At 35.3% G+C, this 23,061-nt stretch overlaps 1 long non-coding RNA gene across 1 annotated transcript; it reads left to right on the top strand.

The window, feature by feature from the left end:
• Window positions 1–2,579: 2,579 nt before the first annotated feature.
• LOC110020531 lies at window positions 2,580–13,450 on the top strand. Its single transcript, XR_002293534.1, has 3 exons — window positions 2,580–3,343; window positions 12,825–13,076; window positions 13,178–13,450. It is a non-coding gene; the product is annotated as an uncharacterized LOC110020531 (long non-coding RNA).
• The last annotated feature ends 9,611 nt before the right edge of the window (window positions 13,451–23,061 follow it).

Genomic DNA, 23,061 nt, shown 5'->3' on the forward strand with positions numbered 1-23,061 from the left:
CAACAGTAGAATAATGGATCATTTTCTTAGCGTTGCAGGTGGAAAACAAGCAATAGTGACACATTAAGTTTTTATATGGAAAACCTGTAAAGAAAAAAAAAAAAAACCATAGGGTCTGACTCAATTAAAAAAAAAATTACTATAAGTTGATGATTACAAAGACTCTTTGTCCCACAGACAAAAAAATATTACAGAGTCTTCCAAATTACAGCTTCAACGTACGAATTAACTTATTGTGAAAGTGGGCAGCGGCCGGTGGAGTTCGATTTAGGCTTACAGGTGACAGTCGATTGTGATTGATGACGTTCAACGGTGGTCAATGATGATCGACGACTGTTAATTATGATCGACGACATTGGCTGCGGTCAACGACGGTCAATAGTGATCGATGACGTTCAATGATGGTCAACAGTGGTCAACGAGGATCAATGGCAATCAACGGTGGTTAAATGACAGTTTGCGATGATTGACGGTGGCGATAATAATGCTAGACTTTATTTCTTTTTCAAAGCTTCAAGTTATTTCTCAAGCCTTAAGCTATCTCCCCATTATGAGAGGGGTGAGACTTTATTTATATTGTTATGGGTGCAATTAATGGAGAAATATGAATCACTTTGATCAAACAGTCTGGAGAGCTTTATTCAATCATATGGAGTTTTAGGCCATAATAATGTCGAAATTGAACAATCTTAGGCTAGTTGGATTCATCTTGTCAAGATGCTCAATTTGAATATATTTGTTAGATTCGACATTTGTTTAACATTCTAAATATGTTTGAAAAAATTCATATACCAGTTTAATGACTTGATTTGAGCTTGATTTGACTCAGATTGTACTAATTTTGATAACAATTGACCAGTCTCATCAAGCTGGTTACTTTGACTATAAGTTTGCTGAAATCGAAGCTCTGGATGACTCTCAATTGAAGTTTGAATGTTTCTTGCTAAAAAAATTACCTCGATATTCGTGTCAAACAATAAAAATATGTTAATTACTTATATGACGACAACATTGGATAACCATGAGCTAACAAGATTGTGTCAATTGAATCATGATAACACATTTTTATCAAGTTTTTTTCATATAAGCACAAAAACATGGACAACAAAATATTAGCTTTGGGTTATGAAACTAATTTTGGCATATTTTAATTATTCTATACAAGTTTGAGATAATATTGATTTAAACAAGTAATGCAAAAGATGAACTAAATAAATCAAGAATGAAAACCAACAACCCATTACTCCAAATTTCAATGCAAGCAAACAATTATGTCATTGAAAGGATTTCTTAGTTAAGGCAAAGTGAAATGATAGGAAAATTTATTGCGTGCAAATGAGATATATGCAGATTTGATGATATTTTAATATTATTATGGTAATATTACAATACTATAATATCGTAATATCGTCATAATATTATCAAATTACTACAAATCTGCACGCACAAACTCTATATATTATAATCTCTCAATGGCAAGACCGTGGAGGCTATGATATTAAGATAGAAAAAAAAAAGTAGGGTACACATTATTAACATATTTAGGTAAAGAAAAAAATTAAAAAAATATTTTTTCATGTATAATAATAAAATACTAAAACACCTATATGCATAAGAAATATGTGCTAGGCATATTAACTTCCCTATTTTTTTATATAGGCTTCTCTAAAAATATTAATAGCTAACTCACCTCACATATTTTATGTTAATTTTATATATTTATAATTAGGGGACATATCTCCACATTCAAAATTTTCAACATTATTTTTCAAAACTATTACAATTTGATCATATTTCATTTAATTATTTATGTAAAAATTTTAACCATGATTAATATTTTCATAATTAATTATATAATTTAAAACTAAATAAACCTAAAATTATTAATCTTTCAAATCTTTTTAAAAATTGTCTATAGTATTATTTTAATTATTATAATCAGGAAAGTTGGGATTTTTTTTTAGGGTCCGGCCCCCTCGCGCCTTCTCCTTAAAGAAAAAATTTGCGTACGTAACAAGTACGCAGGGCTGCATACGTTTGAGAATTATAGAGATGCTACAGGGATGTTATATGGAGGTAACATGAGTATAATATTGATGTAACCTCCATATAACCTCTCTATAACCTCCCTATAACCGAAATATATGCAGTCTTTCGTACTTGTTACGTACGCAAATTTTTCCCTCTCCCTAGAGCACTGTTGCCCTTCTCTTCATCGGAAAATATTTGTTTACGTAAAAAGTACATAACGCGGTGTATGACGGAGGTTATTAGAGGGTACGAAGAGGGTTATATCCGTCTTATACCCCTGTAATCTCCCTATAACTTACTTGTAAGTGCTTTCAATTTATTTGTAGGTTTGTCAATATAAACCCCCGATTTAAGAAAAAATATTACATACGTAAACCACATATAGAGATGTATGCGGTGTCCGATCTATACCGTAGATCACGGTGATCTACAGTGATGATGATACAATGTAATTTATTTTGTTTAAAAAAAATAAAAAAAATTTAAAGTAAAACCCTTAGGAATATATCCTATTATCCTGATCTAAGGTCTAAGGTGTAGATGGCGTCCCTATCCAATAATTTTTCCCGAATTAGAGAGCTGCGCATGTGTTCTGTGGTACGCAAATATTTTCCCTCTTCCTCTCGGAGCTTGCATCTCTTTCGCTCCCGCTTGTCGAGATTTATGAGCCATCTCCCACCTGACGACGATGCTTCCTCCGACGTATCCAATGAGTGCTTCTTATACACCATTGCATCTCTTCAAATACACCGCTGTTTTTTTCGTATCCAATGGGTGCTTCTTATACACCAACGATCTGTTTTCCTCTAGTCTCGCTACCTGAATGCGGGCGATCGTAAAGGATTGGAACCCTAGCAACTTTACCAAGCCCTCCTCGTTTTAGAGATATGCTGATCAGGAGTCGGAGCGAAGCATAAGAACTAGAATCAGAAAGAAGTAATTGCAATGTGATTCGCGGGATCCCGTACACCGCGCCGTCCGCTCCCTGCTAGCATTGTGGCAGGACGAGGGTCATTAACAAGATATTCGAAACGAATTCGGCGTCATTGACACTCTATGCGGTAACTCTGTGTTTCGCTCATTGACAATATTCATTTGGATGGCCTAACCATAAAATCAGAGCAGTTTTGAAATTTTTTAGCTGCGTTAAGTCTTAGCAGTCTAAAATTAGTTGGACTGCTGCGATCGACGAACTGAACCTTTATATTGGAAGGCCGGCTGGGACAGGTGAACTAGACGAAGGATGTCTTTGAAGGCTGCTCTGCTCCCAGCCATTCTTTGATTCCGATATGTGGATGAACGTGCTTCGTCGGTGAGTGCAGAAAAAGATTTTGAAGCCTGGTTTGTTCCTTCTTTGTTTCTTTTTTGTGGTGGAAGTTTATGAAGTTGTTTTCTTCTTTGGATGAGTTTTGAACAGCTTTTTTGCCGCATTACTTTACGAAACACAATTATATTATTGTCATGTTCATTGACACAATTATATTATTGTCATGTTCATTGTTTTTTTTTTTGCATCCTAATTGTGAAGCTGCTGCATAAATTCTTTTTTTAAGTTTCTGTTGTTAAAACAATATCTGTTGATTGAAAAATTCAGCAGTTAAACCATTTTATTGTAACCATAAAAGGTCAAATTCTATTAATGCCCTCATATATGCATAAATTTGGTTATTGAAATGTCAAATAAAATGAAGCGCACACATAGTTTTTTTTATAAAATATTAAACTATAGATAGCCATTTTAATAAATTTAATTCAAATTTATTTAATTTTTTAAATATAAAAATAAAATAAATAAATATCACATATAATTCTATGACTTAGTGTTGGTATGCTGTTATTATAAAAGAAGAAGATATTGAATAAAACTATTGTTAATATTGATATAATTAAATATTTTAAATTAAATAAAATTTCATATCTCAAAAAGAACTTTCATAATCATATTCAATCATTAATCAAAGTGTCTAAATGAGTATACATCTCTTAAGGCTGCGAACAATATGAAAAGTTTGGTAAATCAGGAATCAAACTTAAAATCCTTAGGAGTTAGCTATTCATCAATCAATGCTTACAATGAAAAAAAAAAAATCAATAATTTTAATAATATTTAAAGAGTTTACACGAGCTATCATAATTACATCAAAACTATAATTTGAATAATAAAACAAATATAATAGGCTTACATATATCAAACAATCCAATTTCTCACATAAACCATTACATTTGGGACATTTTTTTTATAAATTTATCATTTTCTCAGCACCATTTTCATTTTGTGCCTCGCAGTATACTTCAAATTCTTCAAGATCTAACATTAATTTCTCAATTAAATTGTTATACTCTTTAGCTGGTATGTATGATTGATATTTATCACCAACATTGAATTGTGGGTCATCTTGAGAGGCATGACGATGTATATAGTCATGTAATGTCATCATGAAAGTCACATATTTATTTTCTTTTTAAAAAAATATGTTGGCATGCACATAAGATAATCAAGTTGAAGGTCATCTTAATTATATAATGTAATGAAGAGCTTCCCTTTTAAATAAAAAAATATGTCGCATACACTAATTGACCGATTGTCTTAAAATTAGGAATATTATATTTTGTATCTAGAAATGATTATAAATCATTGTATATAATATCTAACATTCACAAGATAATTTTTTTTGTTTGAGTAAATGCCATATATTTGAATAACAAAATATTGTTAATATTTTCATCATCAATAACTAACATTGAGGTTGTATATGGAGGTTATCCTTTCTATTATAAGTAAAGAATTTGAAGATAAGTCTATTACATGTATTACTTTTCTATGCTGACATGATAAGAGTATCTACGACAAGATCATATCTTAATGATCCATGTTGTTTAATATATACCATTTTTTGTTATTTGAACTGCAAGCATCTATATATGTTTTATTGATTGCTCTAATGCAATTTTGATTAAGAAGATTTGGTTAGTTATTTAATAATTTTTTATACGTGATAAAATAAAATTATAATGGATACCTTAAAATATGACATATAATGATATCTGAAAGTATCCTTTTTGGCTTATTTTAAAACTCAGAATGTAGGAGCTTCACAAATTTTGTAGATAAACTAATGAAGATTTCAATCTAATAGAGAAGTACTTATAGTTTCATTTGAATATTCAAATTGCTCACATATCACTATTACAAATTTATTATGATATATAATGTATAAGGTGAAGTCTAATATTTTTCTTAGTGTAGTTCTAGATGAACTATAGTGGTCATATTTATTTTTTAAGCCATGTAAGAGATCCACAATAATTAGTTTTGACATGCAAAATTTATTATGAAACATTCTATGATGACTTTGTTGATATTGAAAATACTAATAATATTTTGTTATTTGAAATAATTGGCTTTCACTTCTAAAAATAAATTTATTATTTTATGGGTGCTAGATAACCTATATGTTGATGGTTTCTAAAGACATTTCTTGATACAAAATACTATATTCTTTATTTTGAAAGAACTAGTCAATCTATGCATGGAAGATAGAAATTTTTTAATAAATAATGCTCTTCGTTATGTCCTGTGACTGAGAGGTATTTTAGTGAATGGAAGAAGTGAATTATTTTGCATGATATGCTAACACATTCTTTTAAGAAGTAAAGAGACTGTATGCTATGATGACACTACATAACTATATACGCCATCATTTCTTTCAAAATGACTCTTAATTCATTATTTGTGATACAGATCAATATATGTATTTCTCCTGGCACATAATTATTGAATTGAGTAATCATTGTCAGATGTTAATGAAGTTGTAGTGGACATTATGGCACGTGATAAGAAGATGCTAAGGAAATAATAAATTTGTGGGAATAAATAAAAAATTTATTGGTTATGGAGGGGAATTATGTAATTTGATGCATAAATAGAGTACATTTGTGTTATTATTCTAATTATATTTTTTTATATAATTATTGTTACATTTGTAGATTATTTGATGTTATTTAAATTACTAGAAATCATGTAGATATTTTCTTCATTTTAAGCTACTAATTGTTGAACATTTAATTTCCGAGAATTTTGAGTTTGATTCATGATTTTTGAAGTCCTTTTTGTTATTGATAACCCCAAGGCATGTACGTATGTCTATTCAAATTTCAACATTTTAATTAAAATTGTATGTAATCATAAATTTTCTTTAGAGATGTGAAATTTTCATTTCCTTTAAATGTAGTTAATGTCATCAACATAAAAAAAGTTTATTTTATTAAATGATTTCTCTTTCTATTATAATAACAATATTATATTCGTAAGTCATGAAAAATTGCAGGCAATGCTTGTTTATTTTTGTTTTTACTTTAACAAATCAAATAAATTTATTAAAACTGTTCTTTTATCTGTATAAAATTTAAAAAAATTATATATAATTCTTTTTATATGATAGTTTAAAAATTTACTTTTATGTATTACAATATATATGAGGGAATCAAAGTAATTCATCTTTTAGCACAACAGTAAAGTAGCGTGATACTTGGATTCCTTAATTAACATATGTTTTCATTTTTTTTTTTTTTTTTTATGAGTTGTCAGCTTGTTTATCGTCGTATGATTCACTTTTCCAAGTAAATCTCTCTTTCGTATCATATGAATAATCTAAATAAGTGATGAAACAAAAAAACGTGATATACGACGAAGATAGACAGACAAGAGAAATAATGTGGAGAACTTTCGTAAGATAAACCTCGCATTATAGCCCAAAAATGTACGTCCAAACAAGTTCAAACCAAAAATGCCTTGGAACATATTCGCGAAGAAAACCTTAAGAAAGCAACCAAGAGCCAAAGAGTCAAATGTGTGTGCTTGTTCTGGGGTCAATAACATCTCCCAAATGAACGCATCTCATTGGTTTATTACATATTTGGGATGCCCAAAAATACTCTTGATAAGAAGAGTCTTGCTTAAATTCAAGTGACGATTAGTAAAAAGTGTCACAAAAGTTGGCTATCTCACAAGAGCGTTTCAACGCTTTAAGAGCTCTTGCTAAACCATAAGGCAGTGAGTGAGTCTTTCACGTCCATCGGCAATCGAGGCCTATGAAATAACTATGTCGGCTCATAGGGTACACACTATGCTTTCAAGGCCTAACTGGGGGTAGATGGTAAATCACCGTATCCCAAATGAGCAGCGACTTATCAGTAATCAGAGCCTACAAGACGACATCAACAAAACGTCAAGAGGAAGTGGGTGAGCAAAGAAAGGGAAAAATAACTACGGATCCGTCATCCCAAGCTATTAAGACTTCAATTCTATCTGGTCGTGAATGTAGTCGACCCAACATAACCGGATGTCCCTTGTCAGCATATCATGAATTGCGTCATTCAAGGGGACCTCAGAAGCTCTAAGGTCAACGTAAATAACTCTAAATCCTATGACCCTTTATAGGTAAAAACTGCAGAGGTGAGACTTATACTCGCCAAAGTGGCGAGGATGATGCTAGAGTGAAAAAAGAGGAGAGTTCTAGCTACAAAGCTAAAAACACTTTCAACAAATGACTTACTTTTCGTTTGGGTTAGGGAAACCTCTAACACCCTAAATGCAATAGACAATCATTTAAGTATAAATTTTATGCTGGGTAAGTCGGGTTGGAGAATCACGAGGACTTCTCATGAGGACATGCAAGTATGATGTAGTTGTCTAATAAGTTCTAAACACTGAGGCTCTATAATTATGACTTGAGGGATGATCATGCAATGTAAATCTATTTTAAAGCCGACCCGGAGGCCATGCAGAAAAATAAATACTGATTTTGAAAAAGTTGAGACGTTTTAAACCTAAATTTTAATTAATTTCAAATTTTTTTCATTAAATTTTTGTAAAAAAAGTTAAAATATTAGGTCATTAAAGAGTCTAAGTGATAACTGATCCCGAAACTGTTTATATGCAACATTATAACAATGACTTTAATTATAGTTTTCACTTATATTTCCTTGTTTTACAACAGTGCCAAAAACTTGATCCTGAAGAAAATAAGATTTTAACTTTTTAATTTACATATATTGGGATACTATGCAAGTATATGTATCGTTATCAAGTAATATAGGAATCATTATCAAGTAATATACTCAAGTAATATACGACTTTTTGATTAAGGCCTGAATATCGAACCCACAAAGAGAATACACAATATGCACTTTTGAATAACTTTCTATTCTAAAAATGCAATTACTTAAACTACAAATATTTTTGCAATATTAAAATTTAAATCTTTTTGCTATTTTTGATATATTGACAAACAATGACAATTTAAAAAGATAACTTTAGTTTATGTAAAAGAAAAGTACTAAAATTGAAAAATATTTTTCTCCTTATCTTGAATCAGTAGTAAATATAGAAATTATGTTGTGGAAGTATGCAAATTGTGTTGTGCCAAATATGAGCAATTATATTCTTTACTCTTACTAGAGATGCGATAAAGAACATTGACTAATGTAAAGTTTGAATAGTTCTGAAGACCAGCTAGGTAGAGAAGATATCAGCTCTCACTCTAGAATTTCCTCGATTCCCTCCACCTGGTGGCTAACATCTCGTATCAGAACCTAAAACAATAAATCAAGTTGGAGGCTTTAACCTGTCACTTTAAAGTCCTCTAACTCTACACCCTTAAATGATTATTTCCCTATTTATTCGTACTAAATCATATGAATTACATTCTCATTCGTACAACCTCATGTGATTTTTTCTAATTGTTGACTGAGACAATACTAGCCCAGTTCTTACATATTCTCGCAACAAATTTTAACATCTGGATTAACCAAATTAAGAAGTAAATGAAGTTCATGGATTTAAATTGTCACAACTTCTTCCAACATTAAAGATCAATACTCTCCACAACTTTCATCTAAACTTTAATTACTTATCATTTTAAGGAGAAAGATAAAAAAAATTACTCAAAATTCATGGAGAAAACAAAACCACACTTTAGAAATCATTGTCAAACCAACAAGAAGTCTCAATTAAAATCAAAAGTAGTTTAAAAGAAAAGATAAAAATTTATCTCAAATCCTCCACCAAACTCTTGAAGTTCCTTTGAATCTCTTCTCTTTTACAACACTCTCAAAATAAACTAAAAACAAAAAGGATAAAGTAAATTTTTGTAGTGCCTGAATCTCTCCACAAGATTCTCCACGATCTTCTCAAGACTCAACATCTCTCCCTCTTCAGACACCCACTTCAAATGTAAAAACTTATTTCTTTTATAAATCTCCAAAAGATTTCTTGAAAACTCTTCAAAATTTGTCCACATTCGATGAATCTTCCAAAGAATGCATTTTTTTACAAGTATTTTAATAATATTTTCGTTCTTAGTCGTCATAACCACCCTCTTAAGCCAATAAGTCCCTCAAATACTTCTTTAAAATTCAACCAAATGAAGAAAACTGTTAAATAACTGCCTCTAACGCTTAGGCGCGACTTTCTCTGTTTAACCGACGCCTAAGCGCCGGATCTGACGCCTAGGCGCCAAAACACTTTAGCACAATTTTCATATCTTTGTTCCAAATTTGATCATTTTTCACTCATTTTAGTATTTTTCATCTTTTTACTTGTACCTGGAAGAAAAACACACAAATAACTTTCATTAAATCGCAATATATCAAAAATAAGTATAATAATGTGTCTAAAAACACTATATATTTTAGGTGTATCAAAATCCCCCAAACTTAAAATGTTACTTGTCCTCAAGTGACACTTTAATCTTTAAAAATTAAATAAGTATGATATGTATATGAGTTTTTTTAGGAGTTACTAAAATTTAGATTTAAAAAGATAGTAGTCCAATTTAGAAAAAATAATTAGTACATGAGACCAATTTAAAGTTTAAAGAATTTTAATGTTAAGAAAGATAAAAATATGAGTTCCTATCTATTTCAGAAATATCTATTTCAGAAATATTCTAGATTCTCCAAATTTAAAATTTAGTCATTTTATTATCTCCACTTAAAAATTTTTATTAAGAATAATTTTACTTACTATATTATATCCTTAAGTTTAAGAGTTTCTCATGTCTTATACTTTAAAAAGATCAAATGTGGAACCAATTTTTGATTAGACACTAATCTTTAAGCTTCTCCTCCATTACAATTTTTTTTCTTTTTTTCTATTCTTTTTCTTTCCTCTTTTTTTTTTTTCTTTTTCTTTTTCAGGCAAGGATTACTAAATATGACTAAAATATAATCTCACAACTTCAAAGATAAGTTTTTTTATGGCATTATACGAAAGATTTCGGCGCCAACGGGCTCCCCGAATTACCGCGCGGGTACAACATTTTATATCCTAATCTTCCTGGAAACGCTCATAGGAAGGTTCGACAGATTCCTTTGAGCACGAGAAGCTCCAAATAAGCTAAGTAAGGTTTTCAACGATGAAACTGTCGATCAAATCGATCGAGTCTGCTGCAGCAGATCGGTCGAAGCGATGGAAAATTGTCGATCGGACCAGCATTGGCTGTCGACCCACGAGGGATGGTTGATCGGGTTGAGGGAGGGGGCGATCAATGAAGAATGATCAATTGAGGCAATCAGGTCGGTGACAGCCGATTGAATAAGCTGACGAAAAGGGTCAATTTGATAAATGAGGAACGGTCGATCAGGCTGGGGCGGTCGATCGATGAAGAACAGTCGATCAAGGCGATCGGGACAGTGGCGGCTGATCAGTCGAGGCGATCGAGGCAGTGGCGCCTGGTTAGTTGAGCCAATCGAACAGGCGTAGGCGGTCGATCGACAAGGAATGGTCGATCGGGCCGGGGCGGCGATCGGTTGAGCCAACAGAAGTGTTTGGTTGAAACGACGTAGGCGATCAATATACAAGGAATGGCCCACTTTGCTATAATTGGATTGGCTTTATAATTGGGTTAGTTTTTTGGATTTATAGATTAGTCTGTTTACCATTTTAGTCGGTTTATAGTAAAGATCAATTCTGTTTGACATGCTTACTTCTAAGGCGCGTTACTCATAATTTTTAGCTTCGATAACATTCCTCTCTTCCAATTTTCAATTTTATGAGTATAAGTTGGATATGTGATTCCTCCTAGTGCCACACAATTAACTATGATATTGGGGAGATCATCTTGTACCAGTATGCTAAAATTATTATTTGTCTATTTATTCTATGTAAGTTGTTTATTCGCAATCCATTGCTCTTGACTTGGGTTAACATGTAATATGGCAGAAATCTGCTATGGGTTTTTTAGCATATGAGTGTACTAATCATCATTTTACACATTCTCTGAAATTTGCTTGATCTATAATCTCGTAAATACCACAGTTTAAAAAATGCTTGCATATATCTATGGTATAAGGTGTTATGAATATGTTTAGTATTAAATTGGGGAAATGCTGGCCTGAGGGCTTTCAATTGGGCAACGAACTGGGCAGGAAGTGCGGTGGTATTAAATAAACATGGTTTGAAGTTATTCATAAAGTTTTGCCAAACTAAAGCATACGTGCCAAAGGCAGGTTTTTTTTCCTAGGAAGATTTACATACATGCCAAACAATTCTTATGCATTTATGTATTTAAGACAAAATATGATATTTACATGAATACCACTTTACCTATACATCAAAAAGTTGTATTTCACTTTTTAAAAGTTAATGATAGTAATATTTTGATGTGGCAAGAAAGATTTCACTGTTAGAAATGTAAAAAGTAAAAATCAGGTGTTAGATATGTAAATTCATAAGAATTGTGTGGTATGTATGTAACTGCGAAAAGAAGGGTGCTTACATGTTTGTGGTGTGCACTTAATCAACAGAAGATTTGTCCTCTTCTAAATGATCGTTTAAGATGGAAACTCAGATGTAAACCCCACAGTTATAACAGACTCAAGTAGTTCGCTGAATTGTCTTAAAAATTGTAGTTATTTGATTTGTTATGGGGCCTAAATTTTTATTTGCGGACAACACCATAAGAAAAGTAAGCCATTTTGGTTCATGGGTGACAACAAAACTTTAGTAATGAGAATGGATCAAGCCAGAGAGAAAAAAGATCATTGAGTAAGATAGCTTACAAAGAGCAGCTTTGAGATTTCACAATGTTTTTATGAAATACAAAACGAATGCAAAATAATTTAATATTTTAGTCCCACCTCACCTATTTATAAGGTTGGGTTGAGGAATAGTACTACAAGGAAGATTACATTTTAGTAAAATTACATTAGCAAATTTTAACGGGTACATGTTGTAAAAATTAGTAAGTTCAAGTGAAGTCCCTGCTCTCTCTTAAAAGTGGCAAGTTATGAAGAAGTTTTCGGTGGCTTCATTCAAGGGCTACCAACTTGAACTCGCTGGCGATATCTTTCTATACATTGTTAACTTTCTTTGTGATGAATTAATCCCCTTTAGCTGGATAACTTGCCTTGAACTAGGCTTATTTTGATTAGCATGGCTAGACTTATTTTAATTAGTAAGTCTATCTAACTTAGCCCAAGTGATATTGGGTATACACATTTGATGTTTATTTGCCAGATCATTCAGGTTAGAGGTATGTAAGATGACGAATAATCAAAATAGGCAGTAAAAAAAAAATTCATTCTTCTACGTGACGCGGGGCTTGGGGGCTGAATCGGCTCCAACCGGTTCAGTCTAGCAGGAGGCTGGACCAGCCCCCTCTCCTTTTCATAGGACGAGAATTATTCCCCCTCTTCCTATTTTTGTTTCTCGCCTATTCCATCTCTATTTATATGTGTGTTTGCTGAATTTGGGTTATGTTTTTGTGAGTTTGATTTTAGCTTTCTATCAGGGACAGCCGTTGGCGTCTTCTCTTCCCTTTTCAGGGTTGTATTCAAGGATGAGTGGTGCTCCTACTGTATCTCGCACCGAGGTGGTGATTATCCTCGACGATCCTCTTCCTCTGCAACCTCCCTTCTCCTACCGCTATCGCCATATTTGTTGTCTGTTGTCTTCCACAACCACCAAATCTTGCTTGTTGCCGCCTAGTTGCAGCCACTTCCCCGTTCTTCCCCCTCAAAGGGCTGTACTCGACAACGAAAAGGTACTTCGACGGTAACTCATCCGAGGTGGTGACCATCTCTAAGGGTTTGTGTGGTGATCTTGCTATAGTTCGACTCCGACAAGACATTTATCCTTCTGCAGATCCCTGCTGCTGTCCAGATCAGACCATCTCTCTTCAGGTTGTTGTCCAAACCACGCCATCCTCCTTCCGGCTTTTGTCCAAACTATCGACGATCCCTCCTACCCGCCGACCTGACTTCCAGCCGCTGGTTTTCTAGCTCCAGAACCGCAGCCACCAAGTGCCAGCACACTTGACGCTCACCTCCTGTCCGCTAGACTTGTCGCCCATCTAGAGAGGTTGTGTTATTTCCTTTGTTTTATTTCTGCCTTTATTATTGTTGTTTATTGTTTATATGTGCTTTCGTTTATTTCATATTTGCAAGAATCTAGTTTGCACCCTTTTGAATTCCGCAATTATTATTATTATTTTCATGGAGGTTTGTGTTATGAAAAACAACGACAATAGAGTGAAAAATTAGAACGAGAAAAATTGCACGCAGAAAAAATAACAGAGCGACACACGGATTTACGTCGTTCAACAAATTTGCATACATCCACGAAGATGTAGAGAATTTTATTTTTTCGAGGAATTACACCGTCGAGCGCCTCAACTTTTACAAGAAAATCTCTATTTTCTTCTCTCCCTTCCTCTTTTTCTCTTCGTCTTTTTTCTCTTAGCTCTCAAGAGGACTTGACTTGGTCTTGCTTGACTTCGCTTGGATTTGCTTGGCTTGGCTTGGCTTGACTTTTTCTTTAAGGTCCCATTTGGGGCAGCTTATTGGGAGCGGCGACGTTTTGAAAACGCCGCCTCCTGTTTGTTTAACACGTTTGCACTGGCGTTTCTCTCCCGCACTACGTTGCATTGGTTAAATTCTTTTACTCCTTCAACGCTGTCCGAGCTTCACGTCCCGCGTTAGCCATCCGCGTTGCCCTAGGAATTTCGGAGGTGCCCTCGATCTCCCTTGCCTCCTCCCTCGCTGGTTTCCTTTCTGGTTCGTCGCCCTAGAGAAGATCGAACCTTCTTCCTTTCGAAATTTTCGTTCCTGATCATCAGGTATCCTTTTGATTACCCTAGCTGTGAGCCGTGGGATGCTTTCTTCTCTGATCTTCTCTCTGAGCAATGTTGATGCATGAAATGAAAATTTTTATCTTTTTTAGGGGAAATATGATGAGATTAATGGTTTTTAGGTGTTGTCCAGTTTAGATCTATGACATTAGTTGTTTTGGGGATCCTGTGGCTTCTAGCATTTTCTCTGATTTTTTGGTTTTACACATGTTGAAAGTTGTTTTGGGGATCTTGTGGCTTCTGAAGTTTTCTCTGATTTTTTGGTTTTATGCCTCTTGAGAGTTGTTTTGGAGATCCTATGGCTTCTGGCATATTCTTTGATTTTCGGTTTTATGCCTGTTGAGATATGTTTCATTTTCTATTCCCCGATATTTTAACATTTTAACTAGTTGTTGGATTTGGGTTGCTAGCTGCGATTCTGGATTTGGTTTTGGGCATCTGTTTTGTGGTTTTGGCGATCCTGGATTTGATTTAGCTGTGCGTGTGGTGGCAAATTATACACTGACTTTCTGTTATGGAGTAATTTGACATAAGGGAGTCTTGATTTGGCTATACAGTGGTTTTCCTCAGTGGAAATGTCGTTAATCCCTATGATATTAGTTGTCTTGGTGCGATTTGATCTATGACATTAGTTGACTTGGTGTGGTTTGCCTCAGTGGAAATGCTGTTAATCCCTACAACAAGGAAATGCTGTGAATTTATGGTGCAGTTTGATCTATGACATTAGTTGTGTTAAGGATCATTGTTGGCCTTTTGTAGCATTTGAGGGAATGCTGTGAATTTCGTTTTGTTCAAATGTCTGCTTTATGAGTTATGAGGCCTGCTATATAGGTTCAAATGATCCTCACCCAATTTACCCATCTGAGTTGTCCCACTCCCATTGGCCAATTATAGGGATTGATTTTTTACATTCACAATAGCTCTACTTTTGTGTCAATCATAGATGTTTCCCACATTTTTTGTATACTTCATTGTATGATCTAAGTTAGATAGATGGGAAGGGTGTGGTTTGAGTGATCTTCTCACTCATTTTGTAATCCTACTTTCACATTAACATGTAAGGAGCTATAGCTTAGCTCTTTTCCTTATATATATATATATATATATTCTAAGCAAATAGCTAGAATGTTGTTTGTATTGGTGGCAAATCTTTCAAAAGCCGAGTGAATGTGATTATTTGGAGACTGTTGTTGTTGTTGGGTTGTTGTTGTTGTTTTCTTGTGTTGTTGTTGGCTTATGCAATTATTTTTTCAACAATTCTATTGAGATTCAAATTTAAAAAGTTTTTATTCTCACTTGTTGCCTATAGTTACATCATGTCTAAAACGGTTGAAGGGGGTCCGTCCGCAATGTGGGATAAAGACGTTACAAATATTTTTTGCGATTTGTGTATTAAAGAAATAAAATTGGAGAACAGACCAACAACGTATTTTAATAAGGTGATAAAACATTGCTAAGAGATTCAAAAAATTGACTGACAGAGATTACGACCGACTTAAATTTAAAAACAAATGAGACCAATTGAAGAATGAATGAAAAATATGGAAGAAGTTGAAACGTGGATCTACCGGGCTCGGTTGGGATCCGATTAAAATGACAATTGATGATCTAGCTTAATGGTGGGCTGAAAAATTAGTGGTAAATTTCTATATAATCCATGAGTTGTTAGCTTCGCACGTTGTTTTCTCTAATTATAATTTTCTAACTATCCCCTCTAAATGCTATATCACAGGCGGTACCGACAGTGAAGAAGTATAAACACTGTGGAATAGAGCCGGAATTTGAAGAGAAACTAAACATAATGTTTAAATGACATAATGTTTAAATGGGTTGTCGTAAATGGGTTGTCGCAACGGGAAAATTTTCATTCAACCCTACTGAAAGCGGTTTTACAGGGATACCAGATGAAATAACACCTGAGCCATTGACACCCGATGAAGAAGTGTATAGCATTAACCGGAGCAATTTGTTTATCTGAGCAGGTAATCTTTTTAATTAGCAGTGTTTTTCGTACCAGGAAAATATTATCTGGTTGATGTCAGATATCCTATGCAAAGGGGATACCTGAAGCCCTATCCTGACACACAATATCATCTTCCTGATTTTGAGAGAGCAAGTGACACCGTCCGTAATAGAAAACAAATGTTTAATAAACGTCACTCATCTTTACGCGGGGTAATTGAAAGAACATTTAGGGTTTGGAAGAAGAAATGAGTCATCCTACGTGATATGCCGTCGTATCCTTTCCAAAAGTAAGTGAATATTGTGGTTGCAACAATGACACTACATAACTTCATCCGAAGACATTCCTCACGATCAGATACAGACTTTAGTATGACTGACAATGATGAACGGAATGTCTTCGAGCAAACTCTTGGAATTGTGGGTGGGAATTCATTACTAGAGGATGATGTAGACTCTAATGATTTTGGAGATCATGATGGTGAATGTTTGACTGATATGATTGCTTTAAGGGAGTCTATCAATTTTTTCTTTAATAAGATTATAGGTTTATATTCATATGCTTATAATTTTGGTTTTCGTTGAAATATCTTGATCTGAAATTTGTTTTTTTTCTGTTTTTTTCGCAGTCATACACACATGACTTCTTGGATATCAGTTACAGACAGAAGTATTTTGTGTTATTGTGGACTACCGTTTCCGTTGCTCACGTCAAGTAGCTTTGGGAGGCAGTTCTACGGTTGTGCCAAGAGTGTTTCAGCTTGTTGCGGTTTCTTCTGGTGGGCTGACAGTCCCACATATTACACTTCCAGCAGTCATGTGAATGCGATGTTTTCCGAGGTTGATAGTGCAGATGATGAGAGACATAGCCAGAGTTTCAAATTAAATATTTTAATATTTCTCATTGTAGTTGTACTTGTTTTTGTACTTTTTTTATTTCTTTTGGTACTTACGAGAATGTGATAACTGTATATTATCTTTTGGAACTGATCTGTGATGATTGTATGCTTTTGCACTACCAATAAGTTATTTTGAATAAGCTGTCCCAAACAGTTTTAGCAGACGGGGGCAGAAATGTCATTTAACCACCAATAAGCTAATATGAATAAGCTGTCCCAAACAGCAGACCAGATTATTCTGATAATCTGCAGATTATCAGATTATCAGAATAATCTATTTATCAGCAGATTATAAATAATCAACAGCTGCGCCAAACATATCCTAAATCAAAAGAGACTATTTATGAAAACCATGAGAGCAGTAGGTGGGAGGTAGGTGAGCGGTAGGTGGGATGGGGTATGTGAGCGGTAGGTGGGATACTTAATTAGGAACCTAATTAAATTCGGTGGACCGAGTCTCCACATTACCCAACAATTATCCCACTTGGAGACTGAGACACTGAATGCATCATTTACTGGCTGCATCATCTACTAGCTGTACCGATCTTTTCCTCAAACATAATATCCTCCACCTTTGCAACTCAAAATCCATGTTTTCATGTCAGAAGACCAGCTGAAGTTGAACACAACTTCAGCTTCTCACGAGTAACACCCTCAGTTGACATATCACCGCCAAACCAAACTCTTTCCTAGGTTACTCCTGTATCTGCTTACAACTCCCACTGCATGAGCAATATCCTGCCCCTGCTGAAAGCCCTTTTCAATAAGTCCAACATTGTACCTCTTACTGTCACCAAGTGCAGTATTCACTCATTACAACCACTTGTTGTGCAATGTCTTCTTCCTTGGTAGAAGTTCTGTAAGCTCCTAAGTCTGATTCCCTGGTAGGAAATCTGTCTCCTCCTTCTTGGTCAGCTCCCACTTGCTCGAATTCTCATCTTGCAAGATTTCTTCATAGCTCTGTGGTTTTCTACCATTTGTCTGTAATAAGTTCAGTTTTCCTGCCTTTGGTGGTCTACCACTTCAAGAAATTGACCTTTTTTCTGTTTCACCATAATACACCTCTGACTCATGTGTCCTCACCGTCCTCGCCTGAGTAAACCTGTAGTCATATATAGTGTGTCAGATTTCTTACCCTGAGCCAGTACTAGGAGCCAGCACTAGTGCTCCTTTGGTAACCTTCCAGGTGTTATCTGAGAACACTACCGAATGATCACCCTCATTGAGCTGCTCAACAAAGACGAGGTTTTTCTTCAACTCAGGAACGTGTCTGACCTTTTGCAAAGTCTATTTGCTATTGTTAGGGAGTGCAATATCAACGTCACCCATCCCCACCACGTCTAGAGCTTTTCCATCAGCCAGATATACCTTCCCAAAATTACCTGCAACATAATTTCGCATTAACTCCCGACGGGAAGATGTATGGAAGGAAGTCCCTGAATCCAGTATCTAGTCATCAACGGAACTGTAAACTATCAGAAATAGTGCATCCCGTATTTCTTCAGTTACAACATTAGCGCCATCATTCTCCTTCTTCTTAGGATTACTGTAGTTCCTTTTTATGTGGCAAGCCTTGCCACAATTCCAGCATGTTGTCTGCTGACCTGACTTTAATTTTGATCTTCCACGGTTTGATTTTCTGTCTTGTGATCTCCCTCTAGAATCAACAAGAATCAACAATCAGTGCTGAAAGGTCTCGCCAGAATCTTTCCTGCGCACCTCCTCAGCCAAAATCAAATCATGAATATCATCATATTTTAGCATCATGAATATCATCATCATGAATATCATCATATTTTAGCTTAGATTTACTTGCAGAATTGCTAACTGCCATCCTCATGGCTTTCTAGCTATTTGACAATGATGCCAACAATATCAGCGCACGTATCATCATCAAAATCAATTTCAACAGACAACTGATTTGTGATAATGTTGAAATCATTCAGGTGTTGAGCAACAAACACACCTTCCGCCATCTTCATGTTGAATAACTTTTTCATGAGATGTACCTTGTTATTCGCCGATGGCTTTTCATACATACCTGATAAAGCCGCCATGAGATCTGCAGTAGTCCTCTCATTGATGACGTTGTGGGCAACCGATCTCGACAGGGTTAATCGTATAACCCCCAGAACCTGTCTATCCAACAGATTTCATTCTGTCTCGTCCATCTTTTCTGGTTGTTTTCTCAGTAGCGGAAGATGTAGTTTCTTCCCATAGAGGTATTCTTCTATTTGCATCCCCCAATAAACAAAATCGGTGCAATTGAACTTCTCGATCCCGATGTCATCACTTCGTCTCTGCCCATCGTTCTTTCTTAGATCTGAACCAAATGCTCTGATAACAGTTGTTATGAAAAACCACAACAATAAAACGAAAAATTTGAACGAGAAAAATTGCATGCAGAAAAAACACCAGAGCGATACACGAATTTACGTGGTTTAACAAATTTGCCTACGTCCACAGAGCTGCAGAGGATTTTATTTCTTCGAGGAATTATACCGTCGAGTCACTCGACGTTTACAAGAAAATCTCTATTGTCCTCTCTCTCTCTTTCTCTTTTTTTCTCTTAACTCTCAAGAGGACTTGGCTTGGTTTTTTTCTTTAAACCAAAAGAGACTATTTATAGAAACCATGAAAGAATAGGTGAGCGTTAGGTTGGTGTAGTAGGTGAGCGGTATGTGAGATACTTAATTAGGAAGTTAATTAAATTCGGTGGCCCGAGTCTCCACATTACCCAATAGTTTGGGCTTCCTCCACTATCAATATTGCTTTTCAATACTGGAGGAGTAAGGAGTAGGGGTGTGAACAAATCAAGCCGAACTCAAACTTAGCTTGTGGCAGTTATGCCCTGCTCGTGCTCAGCTCGAAAGCTCAATTTTGATAAAAGTATATTAAAAATGTATGAAATAGTAAAAACTTTATTTATTATGCAAAAAATAAGATTAATTAATGTAATCAAGTTATTCGACTAGCTCTCGAGTCAAGCCAAGCTAAGTTGAGCTCAAGCTTCTCTAATATATGAGCTCGAATCTAAACTTGAACTCGAGGTCACAACTCGATCAGCTCTACATGTGAGCTCATTAAGTCTAATCAAACACAAGGAGAGAGCAGCTTTAAAACTATAAAGGAATAAATCATAAAGGAAAATGAAAATCTCATCTGAATCAATTTTGAACAAAAATAGAAGCAACATTAGTCCATAACTAAGATTTCGCCATTAAAGACCTTTAATCCAGCTTGGAATTTGATAAAGTGCAGTCGAACAGTAGAAATGATACCGACAGTTAGGTGTCATCTAGTTTTTGTATAGTTTAGTCAGAACTGCAAAGAGAGTTGTAGGTCAGAACCTGCATTGTGGAAGCTTTCTCCCCAGCATCTCACGTACATTTTTGAGTAGACTAAAATGCCAAAATAATCCTCTTGACTATTTTGATGGGGCCATTGCAGTCACATAGTTTACAAAAGTGTTAAACTAATGACACGGGTGTCCGAAGGCAGACGCGGGAGTCACGGTCCTGTGTATTTGGAGTGAAGCGGGAGTTAGAGACAGCCAGTTCGATTTATGCGCTGGGAAAGCCAACCGACTCTTCCAAAGGAGAGTACCGTTTCAAGTAGAGAGGCCCACTCCTAATTTTTGACTTATTATATATTTTTATTTTTGCTCTTTCAGGGTTAGTTTTTTTTAATATGTTTTGTATTGTGACAACTGCCAACATCTTTTCTTTTCTTCAAGGGTTGTATCTTAGAATTCAGATGATGCTTCAGCTTTATCTTGGTCTCCAGACGGTGTTTAGAAGATCGTTTTGATATTTTTCTCTTCTTGGGAAGAGAGTGCGTTTGGAAGCTGTCCTGAAATTTGTGTGTGTGTGTGTGTCTATATATATATATATAAACTTATATTTATGGCGCACTGCCATCCTTCTCTGGTTCCTAAGGTTTTTGTTACATGGATTCTTTTTTATTCTCCTTCGTGGTTGTTGATTTGGTTGTTTTCTTGTGCTTTAATTGTGGTTTTGTGGTTGTGTTTCTTGCCGCTGCCGAGGTTTTTTGTGACTGGTGTTTTGTTTGGTCGTATTGTCGGGTTTCGGTTTTGCGTTTCTTCCTTTCACTTTCGGTTCCATTGGGTTCCATAGTGTTTGTTCCTCCTCAACCCTCGGCTGCTTCAATTTTAAACAGTGGGAAGGCCTCTTATGTTGATATCATTAAAATGGGGAATGACCCTGTGGGATCTGTGGATAATCTGGTCTTCTCTCCGGTTTACCATGATTTATTTGTTGGAAAAGGGGATTGTGACCTCATCAGGAAGACTAGTAGGCAGAGCGGCAAACTTGCTCTATTTTTCTCTTGAGAGAAGTTTCCAACTTGGCTGAAAAGTGTAAGTTTACTCTCATTGGGAAGTTCCAGCTGGGACATCCATCCCAAAATGGGCATAATTAGAAAAGTTTTTGAAGATTTCAAACTATTGGGTGAATGGAAGGTTGGTCTCTTTGATGGGAGACATGTGATGATACAATTGTCAAAAGAAGAGGTCTATGCCAAAATATTTTCCAAGAAGTACATTATAATTGATGGGAAATACATGAAATTGCTCAAGTGGTCTCCTGAATTTGATCCAAGCCAAGAAACCCCTATACTTCCAATCTGGTTTAAACTACTTGGCCTAAAACTGCATTAATTTAATCACAAAGTCCTCTAATCTATTGGAAATGCACTAGGGAAACCAATAAAATTGGGCATACCCACATTCAACCTATCCAGACCTTCTGTAGCAAGGATTTTTGTTGAGAGGGACACTATCCTCCCTGATGTGGAAGAAATATGACTTGACACTGCCCATAGTGAGTTCTGGCCAATTGTCCCAAAAAAAAGACCTTATTGCTGTAATCACTGTAAAATGTTTGGGTATACACCTGTCAAATGTTTCAGGCTTCATCCCAACTTGAGATCTAACAATTCCTGCTTAGACCAAACCGCTGGAACACAGAGTAGCAATTGGTGTCAATGATGCACAAACTGAGAGATTGTTTGCTGAAGAGGGATTCCAGAGGGAATATGAGCTCGTGCCATTTGAAAGTACTACTTCTGTTATCAATATCATCCAAGTGGAAGACAATTTAGTTGCCATTGAAGATTTTACTATCCCTCACTACTTCAGCCCCCACTGGAATCACATATTGCTGAAAAAGAGGTCATCTAACTTTGGAGGAAAATGATACTCTTGTTGTCTCTAACACTAACAATTTTCTCCAAGTGGAGGAAAATGCAGCTTCACTATAATATCTTCCAGAAGGATTGAATGACACTCACTCTCAGCAGTATGTTCCTCACCAACCAGTTCAGTTGGACCCTTCTCACACTGCTACTCATCATTTGGTTGTAGCCGATGATTCCCTAATTGTTGTGGAACTGCCTATTGCTCGAACAGAGAGTACTCAAGTTTTGGAGGAGTGCCAAGCGAATCAACATACCCCCCAGGGACAAACAAGGGAAGATGAATGATAGGTTCAAAAAGCTAAGAAAAAGAAAAAAAGAATGCTAGAACTCATGAACTCCCAGGATGGCTGCTTGAGAGCTTTGTGGTGGTGTTTCTGTGGTTTTATTCACGGTTTTATCAACCTTATTCCTAAGGTGCATTTTGGTGTTGGTGGTGGGTTTTTAGGTTTATTCCTCATTTTGGTGTTATCGATTTTCGATGTTATCGATGGGTTTATTCTCGGGAGATAGCTGATGTTATCTGTGGTGGTGTTCCTAGCTTTATTCTCTAGGTTCTTGATGTTTTGGTGTTATCACATTCTGCGGTGTTATTCGCGGGCGATATCTGGTGTTACCGGCCCATTGCTTGGTGTTATCGCATTCTGTGGGGGTTATTTGTTGGTATTTCTGGGTTATTTGTAACACACACTTGGTGTTATCTACGGCATTATCTCGGGTGGTATTCCGCGGGTTTGGCTCCGTGTTATTCCTCGGCGTGTTTCGTATTGCTCCGTGTTATTCTTTGGTGAATTCAAGATACTCGTGGTGTTACTGTGACCTTA

This window comes from Phalaenopsis equestris, unplaced genomic scaffold (assembly GCF_001263595.1).
Source record: "Phalaenopsis equestris unplaced genomic scaffold, ASM126359v1 Scaffold000098, whole genome shotgun sequence".
Lineage (NCBI taxonomy): Eukaryota > Viridiplantae > Streptophyta > Magnoliopsida > Asparagales > Orchidaceae > Phalaenopsis > Phalaenopsis equestris.